General features: G+C 34.5%; 1 protein-coding gene across 5 annotated transcripts in view; it reads left to right on the top strand.

The window, feature by feature from the left end:
- LOC108684508 (LIM domain-binding protein 2) overlaps window positions 1-12805 on the top strand; it is a 193327-nt gene that overhangs the window by 116700 nt on the left and 63822 nt on the right. The gene's annotated exons all lie outside the window — the stretch shown is intronic.

Raw genomic sequence — 12805 nt, 5'->3', positions numbered from 1 at the left:
GAATTTTTTTTATAAGATTTTAATAAATACCTTGATGCATGACACTATATATATATATATATATTTTTTTTTTTTGATTAGGATGTAACTAGAAATTCTATACTTAGTCCCATTAAAATGCCATTCTTATTATACGTTTAGTTAAAACATTCTTCTCAGTACATATTCGATTTTAATCGTTTTTAATTGCTTTTAAGAATTACGTTTCAATAATTCTCATTATGAAATTAACTAAAACGTAATCTAGCTAGTCATATATGAAACGTTATAAAATTAAATGTAATCTTTTGGCGCAGCTCTCATGCACTGCTATACCATCGTACGTACAGAGAACAATAAGATTTTAACTAGGAGGCGGTTATATCTGCCGCATTTTTTCCAACGCGCAACATCCCGGTGTAGTACACGCTAAAAGCACAAGATCGTTTCAAGTGCTTCGCGAGTTTCTCACGTGTACTAAAGTCTACTTCTTCACTTCGTACGTTATAGGGATTAAAGCTTCCAGCGGAGGAGGTGGAGGCCACGTGGAACTAGTGCGCGGAATAGTTCTCTAAGTGCGGCCAGCTTTTCAAACTTTCATACCCTCGAAGCGCCAGTCATATTTTGTTCCCAGCTATTTTCCATGGGAGATGAATTGTCGTAGATTATGCGTGGATCGTACGTGTCACATTAATCTCTTCATTAATCGTAAACTGCAAAGAAACGTGGTTTGCATGCGGTGCGTTAGATTGCTGAATAAATTGCTTATTATCTCTATGAATTATAACTTCATTTCTAATGGTATATTATATGTTGTCAGTTGTCGTCTGCAAATTCAAAAACTCGAGAAAATACAATATACAGGGTACCTATCGTAAGTTTTTGCCAAGCGTTTTTGTACAGATAGAGCAGACTAAACTGAGACTGACTCGAAAAGTCTTCCATTTTGCAATTCTCGCAATGAAGAGAATTCGAAACAAACGAGATATTAATTGTTAAAAATCATTGAATATTAGTTTTCAATAATTTTTTACTCAAACAAAATACTACTCAACTTTATAGAAAAACAGCGAAAGACAAAAATTGTTAATTTTTTCTCACAAAATCTCTGAGAATTTTTTCAGAATTTTTTTAATACGTATTTTCTCAATGTTGGTAAAAATAAGAAAATGCAATAATAAAAAAAAGTTGATAAAAAATTCTGAAAAAATTCTTAGAATTCTATGAGAAGAAAATAAATGATTTTTGTTTCTTGCAATTTTTCTGTAAAGTATTATTTGAGTAAAAAATTATTCAAGACCAATATTCGACAATTTTTAATTTAATTAATATCTTGTTAATTATTGCGGAAATTGCAAAATGGAGAGAACTTTTCAACTCAGTTTAGTCCACTCTATCTACACAAAAACTTTGCTTGGCAAAAACTTACGGGACACTCTGTATAAATACAGTGTTGTTTATAAAAGTAAAAGTTAAATTTCTCTGCACTTTTACAATTTTTGAGTGCAATGTTAATTTTGTTCATTTGTAATGCAATCGACTTATTGAATTTTTATAATTACTTAAAACATTTTCTAGAAATTAATTTTTCATCAATTTTAAACCTATTAAATTCTAAATTTATTGTGTTTTTTTCCCAATTAACATCTTTATTTTATTTTACTTTCTAATTGTTACGCATGGAGTGAAGGGAGACACATTATTCTTTTTATTTTTAAATCGAATACTATCAAGCATATTTCGCAACGATTTAAAAGTCACAATTGGTTTCTAGCGCAAACTTTCCAACTGTAATAATTTCGAAATTATCACGAATGATCAATGCTAACAGAAGTACAGTAACAGAAGTTTTTTACATGAAAGCGCTCTTCATATTGGCGGATTAAGAAAAATACGGAAAAGATTTATCGGTACGCCTTGGATGGCAACGCACAATTGACAATCGTCCCTTACATCCATGTCATCATCATTCCGCATGTAATTGTACACGCGAGATAAATGCATACACATATCGTAGACAAGTCTGAGAGTAGCTTTTATAGAACTTTGTATGAATGAAAACTGAAGGCTTCTCAGAGAAGCTAAAATTCGTTAATTGTAAATTCCGCAAACTTCGTCAAAGCAACGGACGACCGATCAAAGAAATCTCCGTGGGGACGACGATATTTTTCGTGTTAGCTCGTAAAACGAACGGTGCGGCACGGCGGGAAAAAAAACGGCGGGATTTTATCGAACCCTTCACGTGGACGTGTCTATCGCCTTGCTGCTCGCTACCTGCGTTGCGTACCACGCGAGATTACACCCGCGTGAGTGCAAAGCTATTTTTTATGCAGCAGCAAGCTGCCGCGCAAGGTTTATTCTGGATTTGTAGGAGCTTTGCGCCCGCTCGAAATCGATTACCCATGCCCTCGGCATCGAACGTGACAGTAATTTTCGCGTATCTGTTTATGCATTCTTCCTTATGGTATATAATAAATTATGTAGAAATTTCAAGAAAAGAGACATTCTCTTTTTAATATTAAGATTTTTTAGAATCTTGAACGGATTTCTTAAAATAAATAAATTTCTACTGTGCTACTTTTATATGTAAAATCGATTAATTGGTCATATTTAATCATTTCGAGAAACGAAAAAAAAACAATTTCGTAAAAATCTTGCACAAGTCCTATTATCAATAAAAGATTTTCTTGTTAATTGACATTTTTATAAATATAAATTTTTAAGTAACTAGTTTGAATAAATGTCACTTAATTGTATCTAATTATTGTATCTAAATTTCACAAAAACAATTATCGATATAAGCGATATAGTACGATTAAAAAAATACGATTACAAAATTGAGAAATAAATATAAATTTAAACACTTCAATAAAAATACTGAAGAAGAAATGATAATATATCAAACCATACGCACACATTTATTTTCCATAATATATTAAATAATATAAAAAAAAAACAGTATGTATTTTTATTATTGAAAAATACATTATTTTCTATGACGTATTATTAACATCAAATATGACATAAACGACATTACGTGATTTAGAACAATTCATTGACGAATCCTGTTACAATTAAAATCCCTCGAAAAAGTTTAATCCTCGCGACTCAGAACGATTGTGGAGGCCGGCCGATCGAGGGAATTCACGATCGAAGGACAGCGATTTCCACGTAGCATCGTAAAACGGCGTCCCCGGAGCCACGTAGGAGGAAAAACACGGAAGAAGAAGGGATTTATCGGGAGGGAGAGGGGGAGGCTGCTCCGCGTTCGGGATGGATCGCTTTTGTGTGTCGCTCTTCATCTTTCCATCCCTCTTTCTCTTTCCCTTTGCACAGAGGTATGGATTCCCACGGGACGTTGCGCGCACACACACACACACACACACACACACACACGATGCAACGTCGACACACGTATGCATGCGCGCACCCGCGGATACGCACAAAGGCGGAGGAACCTCCTCTCCCTCGGGTTCCCACGTGTTTCCGACCGCAAGCCGCAGTTATAACGGCGCAGTCGCGAGTCGTCGACCAGGAGGATGCGACGCGACGCAAGAGAACGAACGAACGAACGAATGAACGAACGAGCGATGCAGCGATGCAGCGATGCAGCGAACTGCCGCTCCCGAGTTCGTCGTCCCGTACCAAACGGTCTCCTCCTGCAACGTGCCTTCAAATGTGCGTTATTCTCCCGGAAGCGATGGGGAACGTCGGGCGCGACCTCGAGGTCGAGGAACACGCTGATAGTTGGCGATTCTTTTCTCTTCGCGAGTACATACAGATTTCTTCCTGTCTGTCTCTAGACTCGCTCTCATTTGCTTCGCGATTATTTTTTTTTCTTTCTGCACTCGAAAAGAAATTGAATTTGTGTTAAGAGACAATGTGTATTTTATTGCATATATATATTTATTAATATTGTTATTATTGTCTTTATTGCTATTGTACTGTTAGAGAAGACAAAAATACAGAGTACAAAAGTCTGTATAAAAGTATAGAGAAGACAAAAATATGCCGGAAATAGAACAAGCAAAAAAAGGACCAGCAATGTTAAAATGCTATGAAGTCCATCTATTTAGATAAATTTGAAAATATGCTGTTCGATAGCATTAGATAGAAAGAAAAAATTCAAGAATATAAAATTTCCACTATTGTTTATTATGAATTTTTTAACAGAATCCATGTTTTAAAACATTTTTTTCAACGATTTCAATTTTTCATTTCTTAAGTATACGAAAAGTGCACGAAAAGAACTAGTAAAAATACACTTTTTCAAAGTTTATATACTTTATTTGATATGATTAATCGATTAATTTCATCTTTGTGTATTCTCGCAACATACGTTTGATAAATTTCTTAACTTCATTAATAAAAATGTACTGTCTTACTGTTTTGTCATGTCTCACTTTCGAATCTGTGCATAAATAAATACCATTGCTAATCGGGACATATTCCCAGAACAAATTATCCTCTTTCTCTCTCCTCTCTCCGGTGCATTCTCACGCACATCGGCGTGCACGGGCACGTATCCACTGTCTTATTCTCCACGACTTGACTTGAAATGACTCACTCTTACCTCACATGGGTGAGTTCGCATGTACCGCGTGCCGGGCAAGGCCGTGTTTTTACGCCGATTCTCCTTTACGAAAGAGAGATAGAAAGAGAGAAAGGAGGAGGGAGGATTGGTAAACGTTTGCACTTAGGATGCTTTTATACGGACATTCTATTTTTATTGTCGCGTCTCCTGCGCGCGAGAACACGTCGATTTTCGTGTTGGCTATGCGGCGGTACTGGCGGTAGATGGGATGCGCGTTCGCGTAAAATAAACGTCGTGACGCTGCATCGGACGTTCGCCCGTGTCGAATTTATGACGATTGAGCGGTCCTCGTTCAATCGTGTTTGAAACATTCTCTTGCTAGCTGAATTAATCCTAAAAACTGTTGCAAAAACTGCTCGAAACTGCTGTCTATCTTGGAAAAAGAAAAGAGAGAGGTAATTCGATAAATATACATTTAATATATATTTTAATGCATTTTATAAATATATTGTTACATCTATTTTTATATGACAGAAGTATGTGAATAATTCTAAATTTCAGCTGTTAAAAATATTCCTTAGTATATATATATATATACCAGTACATATGTACGATAAATGAAAGCTTGAAAGTCATTAGAATTCACATTGTAATTAGATATAACAGTTGGAAAATTTATTTTAAATTTAACACATATTTCGACACGTGTCCCAAACGATCTATTTAAATGTTTGGGTTAATTTAATGGATATGTTAGAAAGTAACATAAATATTATGTAAAAAAATTAAAACATAAAGATAATACTGAGACAATTTGTGAAACAAATTGTGGAAACATATTTTTTCAGTAAAATTAACATTTATGATTTGTTAAATTAATCCATATTTTTTATTCATTCATCTTAGAATTTACGTTTTAAAACACATTTTTTTACAATATAACATTATTGGATCATATTATTGGACCATATATGTGATAACGCAGCTATAGAAATCAAAGTCTTAAACGGTCTAAAGGTGGATCTTAAATGCTTATACGATTCTTGTGTGAATTTATATACTACGTATACAGTCCCTAGAAACGCGCGCCGAAATTTAAATAATTTTTCGATCTTTGAAAACGCTAACTCTACTAAACTACTAACTATTTTTATGTTATTTGTTCACTTACTCATAAATTGTGTCATTTCGACACTAAGAAATGTTAAATATCAATTTAACACAAACTAAATAATATAATCACATAATGTTAAATTAACACATTCATTTATGTTAAAAATTCAATACAAAATTTGTAATAAATTTGTAATAAATTCTGTAATGGATCGTTCCGAGCATAAATACAAAATATTTTTTATTATGTATGTACTAGAAATATACAGGATATGTACAAGGAGGCTTTCTGATTTTCTATAATAGATTCACTAATATCTAATAAGACGATGCTGCACAGTCAGTATTTGTTAATACTGCCGATATTTGATCGCGTGTGATTAATATATATATTGATGGATTGATGTAGAACACTGATCTGGATTTTGAATGTCGAGCATCAATATTGTTTTATTGGGATCTATGTCACAGTATGTGCGTGTCACAATAGATAATGTACGTAAAAGTAAAGTAATATGTATTGTAATAATCGTGTAAGGTTATAAAAACACCAAAAATATTGATGTATACTGTCAGTATTTTTGATTCAATATTAGTAATTAGTATAACTGTGCTTATACGATCTTTAGATTCGTTTGCTATTATTTTATGTTATCGAACACTATTTCCTTGAATAATTCTTACATCCATCAGTATGATATTGGTAGACTTTTCATTGAAGGCAGTGATTTTTCCTTAGCAGTTTTGATATAACGTGTTCTGTTTTCACTAAAACAGAAATTTCACGAAATAAAGCGAAGATTACGCGTCTTATTGCGCCTATCATGTTGTTTAGCAAACGGCCGAATCATACATTACATCTCGTCGCGTTACATTCCACGCAGTGTCAGGAGCGAATTGACGAAAAGTCATTTACCACAGCCGCGAATTGATAAGAGCAGCGATAAACGTCATTCACCTAACCTAATTCCGTATCTAATGCATCTCGTGCGTTGCGCATTCGATTCGCGATCTGCGTAGCAACGGTAGACGAATGAAAGTTTCGCGAGGTGATTTTATCGTCGCGTTACGCCGCCATCGGTATCGTGTGATAATATCGTGACGAAGGAAATATCACGGGACACTTGGATTCGCAGAGTAACGGAACATCCGGCCCAACCAGGCCATCAGATTAAAAACAAGTCTACCTCTGATCTTGACAATGTATGGTCGCTTGTCTGGGTATCTAGCATGATGGAGATAAAGTCCGATCGCAACGCGCAGTGACGATTAATCTCGATTACAATATGCAAAATTATAATACAAATTAGCTATATTCTATAATCTATCTATATTCTTTTAACGACACGTGCGATGGCACGCTCCCTTTCGTTGTCTTTCCTTTTTATTTCCCCTTTTTCTCTCTTTCTATCCTTTTTTAAAGACTATTCGTTATCTCTGGACCGGAAATCGTGATAGATTAATCTGAAATCATAAACCTTGATTACAATTGAACACATATTTTAGCATTGTGTATCTCGATGACCAAAATGTATGATATTAAAAATATCTCATTTTTCTATAATTTCTCTGCGTCAAAATTGTCATCAAGCTGTTTTCCGCGAAGGTGCGATGACAAAGAGACCGCGTTATTTTCATTAACGAAGCAAAAACATGCTGAAATATCGATATTTCACATTACGATACATTAACCATTTGTGTTTTGTATAAGTACTTGTATAAAGGAAATCGTTACGTGTGAAATTTTTATGATCATCGGATGAAAATGATTGTTAACACAATTACTGTCTTTATCTTTAATTTAGTATACTGATTAATTATTTTTATCAATCAATGTGAAAACTTAAATTACGAATATTAAATTTTATTTGACTAAATTTTATTTTAGTAATTATTTTGTAATTGGGAAAATTTTTACAAATTTATTGTAAAACTTTATTTAGATACATCGCTATTATCTACACAATACGTGTAAATATAACCGCGTTTTTTCCTCTATTTATTTCGTGAATGTTAAGTATTTATTGAGAGAATTTATACTTGTACAATTTTTTCTTTTCATGCTTCAAATATTTGCTAATTCAAAATTAAAAATTAAAATTATTTTGAGACGGCTGATATGCAAACGAAGTCGGAATGAAAGAAACATTCCAAGAAATTCAAGGAATGTGGCTGTCTTCGTTGCAGCGATAATCTGTTGCAATGAATTTAACGTTATGCAGCGGAAGAAAAAGAAAAATGCTTGGCATAGTATTCTATATTATATTTCCGATTTTTACAATACTACCTTTGTGAGTAAACAAGAAAGAAATTTAAGATTTATGACTCGATCGCATATACAATCTTTTTCTCTGTAAATACCGAAAAATAAATAAACTCGATCATGTGCCTTGTCTTTTACAATTATTGAAAATTGTTAAATTGTTACTATAGAATGAAATCACTGTCCTTCATTCAATGATTTTGTTACGATATGATATGATACTGCTTGTGATAGAGAAAATACGTAAATAACATGTTTATTTAGACACGAGGGGCAAAGATGAAACGAACATACATGTATATATAGTATATATTATACTATAGATATACGTAAGAATGATAAAATGAATGGCTATATCTTGCCGTGGAATATTACGATCTTTCGTTGTACTGAACGAAATGGCACAGTGCATCGTTGCTCGGGAAATACCTGACTACCCACCAGGCTTGCTAGACGTTTCTTAGAAGGTTACATTTCCGGTTTCCTCAAGTTCGTTAGGTCATAGATTCTCTTTTAAACCTCGAAAATATCTCGGTTTTATAGAATTTGTTATATATATAAAAAAAATAGGAAATATTCTTAGTAAAAAAATTCTTAATTTATTATAGTTGACAAATATTGGAATTACCAAGTAGGAGGCTGCCTCTGATTATTAGTATAAGAATATAAAAGTATTTTTCGCAATTAATTCTTTAAGTGTTTCAAGATGTTTATTAGCACATTATTGTTAAATTGATGATTAATTTAACAATGATGCTAATAAGCATCATTGAATTTGTGATATTATTCTAATTTATGAATGCGCTTCAAGTCCGAAAAATGTATTTAAAATTTATATAGAAATATTATTAGGTACTAGAACCTCGATCGTATTTGGCGCTTCTTTATTTATTTGATTTATTCATATAGCAGTCTGATGTATGTCTAACTTATTAAAGTATTTTTTATTTGAGAGAATCTCCTTTAATATGAAGATGTGAATCGTGTACAACTGTGTTTCAGTGCTATGCGCATAGTCACATTTAGAAAGCAATATTTAGAGCCAAAGCGACTACAAATGTCCGCAGTTGTAGGGAAAGAGGGAACACGTTGACAGAACACAGGAGTTTTTACGCGAATCTGTGTCGAGCAGCGGCAGCGGTGGTGAAGCTTTACTCCACTGTACGCCTGCCGGGGTGATTCGCCCTCGAATCGAATTCAAATTACATTCCCTCCATCTCCCTCTGCGGAAGCTCTTTGCGGTCATGGGACACCGCCCTATGGTAGTACGATTATATTGTACGGTCCGCTAAAAGCGGCTAGGAACCGGACCACTCGTCCGAAAAATGCCCGCGTTATCGCCGCAATACAAACGATTGGTGTAAACAAGAGCGAACGATATTAACAAAGCACCACGAAGCAGCGATAAGTGATACATCGAGACCCAACAAAATGGTCTCTCATTTCAATTACGCATTACATGATTCAGTTAATACGCAAGTTTCTAGTCAAATCTATCGTCAGAATCAAAATTCTCTTTTTCTCTTATTCAGCGAGATGTCATCCGCAAAAATTTCGCAAGATGTCCGATAATTGGATGGATTGGATGGATTAACGCGTTATCTGATATACGCCGCACGAAACTGTCACACCTCTATTAACTATCAATTAACAAAGATGATGCATTCATTGTAATTTCGGACGAAAAGTTTTGTAATACACCGATTGTGAGCAAAGAATATTTAGTATTTGTAACTATGATTGCATAGCAAAATAATTATGGTGAAAAAGTTTTATAGTTTTTACAATTATTACTGTACTGTACAAGTAGGTAGTAGGTAATAATAATATTTATACTTGGTAATTACTATTGTAATTATATATATTATATTTATATTATAATTATGTGTAGGTACAATAGTTGTATAAAAAAAGTATATGTATAGTTGGCACTGAAAGTGACTATAAATAGTTAAATTATGATAATGGCAACCATTTTTTTTTCTCTTAATATACTCCTTTATGCATATGTATACGTCTTCGTGTTCTTTTCGTGCAATCTCACGTTTCTTGATAACGCACATGAACTCGTTAATGCTATCACATTTTTAATCGATAAATTTGAACGTCTACGTGTCTCGCGTATCGAGAACGGTTTAAGCGTTATTATAACTTATGTTTCGCGACAGTTAAAACGCCTCAAGGATCATACGTCAATTATGGCTATCAGAGTAACGCGACCTCGCGGGAAGAAAATCATTCATTTATACGGTATTAATCAAGAGAGGGATCTTGTCCACCTCTCTTTTTCTACGAGTGCTTCTTTGCGGTCACGGGACACCCCGGGGTACCCCGGAGAAGAGCCAGTCGGCTACGCGGTGCGGCCCGTTAACGAGTAGTTACGCCCCGGATCTTCTCTCTCGTTCTCTCTCTCTCTCTCTCTCTCTCTCTCTCTCTCTCCGTCTCTCACGGTTCTCCTCAGCACACCGGAGCGGCGGCGCTGATATGGCGTTCCGTATAGGAGGTTTACCTATATTTAGCTCGATAAAAATACCATCGCGCCTCCCGCATGACGGCCTCCCGGCCCGCCATTCCCGATTTAAACTTATACCGACGACTGTGAGTCCGAGAGAGGAAGAGAGAACGCAAGATACATCGAGTCTTAGCTCTTTGGCTCGTGCTTTGCCGACCGTAAATCCACGAAACAAATCGGTGCAGCCGTGACAAAAGGCCTAAACGCCCGTAGCGACTGGCTGATAGCTGTCTAAACCTTTTCCGGATGAATTCGCAAACAGAAAATGTTTTTATTGAAGAAATCTGTGATTGAGTAGCGACAGCTACTCAATCACAGATAGAAAGAAGATTATCGCTTAAACAGATATTAATGTAGAATATTCATAAATATGTTTACTCTTTGCAACTTTATTTTTTATGATTTATGTAATCTTATTGTAATTGTAGAGGGCGGAGTATAATTCGTTACATTTCTTGCCTCAAAATATGACACTATTTCAGCATCGTTGTAGTACTAGTAACTTCCTGTTCTCTGTAAAGGTTACTAAAAAAGAATAATTAACTAACAACATAAATATAATAGTTTCTCATGCGTGAAAACTGATTTTTACGCGAAATGTTCACATTATTGTACAATATAGTTTTTTGGAATTATATGTAGGAGTGTATTCATTTTTATCAATCCATTTCCCGGTGGAGTCATTGGGCGATAAACTGGCTCGAGATAAACCGGGACGCCGTGTCTTGGAGGATAAAGATGCTGTTATATTTTCAGAAATATCACAACTGAAAGATTGCTATTTACCATTTTCTTGACTGAAATTTAGTATCAACTTCGACCATACGTCCGAATTAGCTTGTTCCCCAACATTGCAAATCCGCGGAGAAAGACTAATTGTCTCCGTAATAAAATATTCCAAGAGATTTTAATATAACGTTCAACAAATACGATCGACGAATGACCATTAATCTCTCGACGAAACGAAAAATTCATGGTAGAATCATCGATTGTCGTCCCGCGCTCTCATTCCTCTGTTTAAGTTTAAATTTTAAATCGCAATTTCAAATTTTTATCTTATTTTATATCTAATTCTTATCTTTAACAGCAGAATGAAGAATAAATACAACTTGATTGAGTGACGTCTCTGTGGGAGACAATCGCTACAAGTATGCGTCAGCCACGCGTTTCAAACAACTCGCTATTGATTGATGTATCGAATTCTTGAATTAGATATCGACTTCAAGCATTGATCATCGGGCTCTTCTTGCTGAGACAAATCTGTAAATTAAATCGCTGCAATATAAAGCCGTGACATGATCATTCCGTTTGACTTCGTGAAGCGACAATTATCGATCTATGATGCCATGTTTTGTTAATATTCATTTATTCAGGTGTATATTTTGGAAGATTTCGTAGCAGAGAGAGAGAGAGAGAGAGAGAGAGAGAGAGAGAGAGAGAGAGAGAGAGAAATCAATAATTTTTTATTAAGTCGGTACAAATCTCCGGAAACATAATGCATTGCCATTTCGTTGATTTAAATTTATAGCGAATTCTCTCGAGTCATCTTCTTGGCGCGTGCCGCGTCGACCGTAAATCCACGAAACAAATCGGTTCCATGACAAAAGGGCTAAAGATCCTGGCGACCTACCGTGAAAAATGTAAGATTTCCGGAGCTATAAGGAGATATATAAGGAAAAGAGTTATAATATATAGCAAAGAATAATTTATTTCGTATATGTTCTATAATATATAATCTTTTTAAGATGTACGAAATAAAAAAAATAGATAAGAGATGACTAATAATAATAAAGAAAATATCTGAAAAAACTCGATTAATAAATAAATTATTGGTTACATATATAATTACGCAATAAATGTTTGGACTAAGGATAAAGGGGGGGGGAGAGAGAGAGAGAGAGAGAGAGAGAGAGAGAGAGACAAAGGGAAGAGAGACTTTAATTGGCGGACGTCGATCCACGGTTGATCGCAACCACGAATCGAAATAATAATAATAATAATATATTTTATGTCATTATCTAGAAATAATTACACGTCGGTAACTTCTATTAGCGAAATTAATGGAACAATTGGCGTATTCTGCGGCCACTATCGCATCAGAAATCGATTATCGAAATACTAAAGTATTTCGTATCAATTATAATTAAAATGAGGCTATTTACGGGTTCCATCTCGTAGTCTAAATAAATGAGCATTACCATCTACTAAAATGTTATTCGCGTAGAAATATTTGATTTTTTTAATGTAAATGTTAAAATAGCACATAGACATTTTTTTACATTTTTATATTTAGTAGGAAAGATGGCTCTTGTGTAGTAAATTTGGCGTTAGGATAATCCTCATTCTTCCGAGTCTATAATATTCTCATTAACATACACACGCGGGCGCACACACATATATATAT

The sequence above is a fragment of the Atta colombica genome, unplaced genomic scaffold (assembly GCF_001594045.1).
Source record: "Atta colombica isolate Treedump-2 unplaced genomic scaffold, Acol1.0 scaffold135, whole genome shotgun sequence".
Taxonomy (NCBI): domain Eukaryota; kingdom Metazoa; phylum Arthropoda; class Insecta; order Hymenoptera; family Formicidae; genus Atta; species Atta colombica.
This window is presented reverse-complemented; position numbering and strand designations above follow the sequence as displayed.